The sequence below is a fragment of the Pollicipes pollicipes genome, unplaced genomic scaffold (genome assembly GCF_011947565.3).
Source record: "Pollicipes pollicipes isolate AB1234 unplaced genomic scaffold, Ppol_2.1 Scaffold_7261;HRSCAF=8764_pilon_pilon_pilon, whole genome shotgun sequence".
Classification (NCBI taxonomy): Eukaryota; Metazoa; Arthropoda; class Thecostraca; order Pollicipedomorpha; family Pollicipedidae; genus Pollicipes; species Pollicipes pollicipes.
In genome coordinates this window covers 4,920,949-4,925,632 of record NW_023597054.1, presented here as the reverse complement: position 1 = coordinate 4,925,632, position 4,684 = coordinate 4,920,949, and positions in this window count along the sequence as shown.

Here is a 4,684-nt window from a genome sequence, read left to right as displayed (position 1 = left end):
CGCTGGTTGGTGCTCAGCTGCTGAAGCAGGTTGACCGGCAGGTTTGGCACGTGCCCCGACCTAGGATTGAATGCACAGCGTCCCTCTCCCAGACCTCTCCGACACATGTCTTGCTGATGAGTCCAAAAAAAATTGGATCTTGTGGTCGTACCATCCAAGCTCAGCAGCAGATGGAGGAGGTTCAGCGCGTTGCCGTTTGTGCAACTGGCAAATGAGCCAGTGTACAGGTGGCTCGGTGGCCAGCTTAGGCAGCCGGAACTCGTCGCTTATCGTTTCGGTGTTGACAGCCGTGCCATTGCAGCCGAGCACATTGATGTGACCGTCGCACTGCGGGCTCACGGAGCGTAGCTCGTTGAACAAGTGGAGGGCGCGGCCGAACTCGGACGTAAAATGAGTCACGTAGCGGCTGCCTGGCTCAGTGATGACCAACACGTGTTTTCCGACGGCATTTGTCTGGCTCCGTGTGGCTCACGTAACTGCTGCCTACGCGGTCGTCAGGGAAGAGGATGGTGAAACCTGACTCGTGGACTATCTCTAAGTTTTAACGAGCCTTCTCCTGTTTCGCTCTGACTCTTGCGCAGAAGATCTTCTTAGGATCTACAATATTTGATTTCAGGTAGCCAGTCCGTCTCTGCTGTCTTATTGAAAGGCGATGATAGCAGCGGTGACCCGGTTCGAGCAACTGTAGCTGTCAACTGCCTGAGTGGTGATAGTCAGATCTTTGACGTTATAATCTACACTGACAGTGGTCTCAATCGGAGCGAACAATCGGTATTGTCGCCGCCTTCTACCATGTACGGAACCGTGTAAGAATCCGTGCTCTCGGCTGACTCGCCAGCGCTGAGACCACTTGGTCCTGGAGCAGGCTCGGGATCAGCACTAGCAGCCAGCGCTGGCTCAGCAGGCGGCGCGGGCTCGGCAGTCGGCGGGGAACGCAACTCAGGTTCAGCAGCAGACACCGCCTTGCTGGCGTCCGTGCCACGGCGTCCCTGGAGTTGTCTGGTCATCCTCTGCACCTCGCAGGCCTCCCTTGTCACGATCGTATCCCAGTCATGTGACCCCAGGGTAAGCTTCCCGTGCCTGCACTGGTCCTTCATTGCAACCTCCTCCTGATACACTTTGAGGGCAACTGGGCATGGAAAGCTGCACTGAGGCTCGCACTTGCACCTCGCGACGTCAAGCCGCTTGTTGAATTTCGTGCTGGCGTCGTTGCTGTGTCACTCCCTTTCTTTGTTCATTTCTTGCTGATAGCTCTGTTGGGATGACATAAATCCCTCTCGATCAGTTTTGTTACGTATTTTAGAGCACGAACAGGGATCGCTTCGTTGGTCCACAATGCCCTGATTTCTGCCGACGCGGGTCTTGAAGATGGTATTAGTGAGATTCCTCTTCGATTCCCTCAGCCACCTGATGTAGCTCAAGGCTTTCCGGTAGTCGGCAGTTGGTAGTGGAACAGTAGAGCCGGGTGGCCTATCACAAAATGTTTCGTACGCGACCATGTAGCCTTCGGCGTGCTTATGGAAGCAATTGTTCAAAAGAAATGTTTCATTACCGGCAAAACTGGACTAATAAGCCCATATCTCCCACACAAAAGCACAGAAATCGTAAATGAACATCCCAATGATGCGTTTACAATAACAGACTTGAACCTAACCCAGTCTGCTGGACCATTCTCATAACAGCGCAGCTTTGGGTTTTACCGAAATTAGTGTTCTTCACTGATAAGTCAACTTAAAAGCTGTTTGACAATGTTTTGCCAGTGCACTTTATGATATCTATTTCATACTTAATCCACCAAGTGACAGTAGTGTGAAAAGTGGCAGCTTTGAGACTTGTTGGAGGATGATCCCAGTGCGTAAAATAGGTGGCGCCAGTATCGAATGCGGTTTTCTTGCCCTATCAAAAAAAAAACTGCTCTCGCTTCACGAATATCAACATTGGTGCGGTGCGACAGACCTGAAAGTTTACCATAAATCCGTGTGCCAAGGAAAAACTTTGTCTCAGCTGATTCCAAGAGATTAACCCCCTTGATGACACACCCTAGTGTACATGCAAACGAATTCAAGCAAATGGGCATCAGGCATCACGCTTTATCCACACATGCAAGCAAGTTAAAGCAGACAGGATTCACACAACGCCCATCAATTATATTTGCAAACGATCTCAGCTGCACAGACATCACTTATCACGTGTCAGGCATCACTTACACATCTGAACGATTTTAAGCCAGCACACATCACACATAAAGGCAGAGACCACGTTCGCATAACCGGTCATGATGAGCCCGGTATGTTAAGATTTGGTCGCCGACTTTTTATAACAATACATTCACTTATTGTTATGTTTGGGTGGTCCTTTGCCCTGTAGATGACTACAGAGTACATCCATCTACAGAGCACAAGACCGCCCAGACAGGAAAATATTTGTAAGGGATCCTTATACGTGATGTGAAATGCCTGCTCAATTGAAATCAATTGCATGTATAATTGATGGGCGATGTGTGATACCTGTTTACTTCAACTTCCTTGCATGTTTAAATGAAGCGTGAAGCGTGATGCCCATTTGCTTGAATTCGTTTGCATGCACACGTGTGTTTGCGCGTTCTAACTCTTAGACAGGCACTGTATTGTGGTAATGGCTGGCAATCGCTCTTTGTTTAATCCCCTAAGTGTTGGTGTCCTGTAATAACTCTGGCTTGCTGTTAAAAAAAAAACAACTGAATAATCGAGTAGGATCATCGGCTGGCAATTTTGGATTTACCTTGGCTATTGTTTCGATGAAGGCATGCTGCCGAAATATCAACCCCATAGTATTTCTATTCTCCTGGTTTTTCTCCAATGAATAAGGCTAATGCAACTGTCTTATCTAGGCGCGCGATAATTTCAAGTTTACAAACCGAGGGTACTAGAGAAAGGCTACACAGACGTGACGTCACCATATGATTTAAGTTTGATAGCACACAGTATGGTTTTTGGTTGCTGCTACGAAATGTTTGGTAGATACTAGTCAGGGGGTTAAAAACGGAGACTTCGCTATTGAACTTGATGGCAACCCAACTCTACATCTTTATTTGAAGGTTATGTGAATAGATATTGCAATTTTGAACCTCAGCACTTCTGAAGACAACTCAGTACTAGGATCTGGTTCCAAAAATAAATCCTACTTGGCCATGTTTTCTAGTCCCAACACCCGCGCCGTATTCGTCTAGGCCAACGCGCTTGAATATCTTGATGTAATGCGTTTTTGTAGAAGGAATATTTATTTGTTAATAAATTAATATCACATGTAATGTTAACGTTATATTAATGGGCAATGATCGCGCATACATTCGTACTGCAGTACCTGTGTGAAGTGCAATTTGAAAATAAGATTATGTGAGGAGGGCAGGTGCCAAAAGGTTCGCTGTTGCTATGCTCTGACTTTCCTGGGTGTTCCCTAACATGCAAATCTATAATGATGGATGGTTTATATTTTAAAAAATGGAGCACAGATAACGATATCTCCAGCGCCTCTCGGCGATTCCTCCCTCTCTAATCTGTTATATTATTTCGGAGCTGATATGTGGGGTTCGACTTTTTGACTGGCAGATATGGCAAAACTTGCCAGAAATCGGCCCGTTTTACAGGGAAATTCCGCTATCTTGAGCTTGAATGGCACGCGCTGAATTTAAGGCCCCTGGGGCTCACCACTCACTATCCCATATGGGCAGGCCAACCTTGCATCCGCCCTGATAGCACGCTCCCTAAGGCTACAGGATGTGCATTCAAACTTCTCAATGCTCGTCCCTGGGTACTGCGAGCTCGTTTGGCCCGCCGTATCTCATTTCCATCCAATGTTGTTGTTGTTGCATGTTGTATTCTTTTATGTAGACCGTTTCTAAGCACTTACGTCTAAAGTTGTTCGGGATAAATCACTGGTGAATGGGTAACCACATCTGTCTGTCGGGGGCAGGCTGGAAGCGCATTTTAGCAACAATTTTGTGGCTCTGGTGCAAACCAACGCCACTTCCCAGCTGAAAATGTTTAATTCGGTGTGGTTGGTCAAGAAAAAAAAATCGGCTTGCGGAAATATTCATGTTTAAACCAGCCCGCAAAAAAAACAGCGTTTTCACGTCGCCGTAGCGTCGGTGCCATGCGACTTAATCCCATGATAATATCACAGCATCCCTAAACGGAACGCAGTAATGCGGGGGTTTCTTTACAAGCGTACTACGATATCGACTTTGTCCAAAATTGCCATTCCCAAAACTGTCCAATGAAGAAAGGAACGTTGAGAACTATAAGTAATACCAGGTCATGCAATATGCCAATCATTATCATCGTTGCATCACGAGTTGCGGTGACATCTTCAACGACGAGCGAGAAAAAGCGAAAGCTGTCATCAGATTATCCAGAAAGCATCCGAAAAGTTTATCAATGCTAAGACCGCTGTGATGTTAAACAAAACATGAAACTGAAACAATCAATGAAATCAAAAATTAGAGAACAAAAGTAAAGAACAATCTTCGTTGCATATGTTTATTAATACATGTATATATATATATATATATATATATATATATATATATATATATATGTCTATATATGAAAGCGCATCTAAATATTAAATCGGCATGCAGTTAGGTCATGCAACAGATTTCGCGCCAGGTAGCGATCCAGAATCCACCAAGACAAATGGGTCGTTG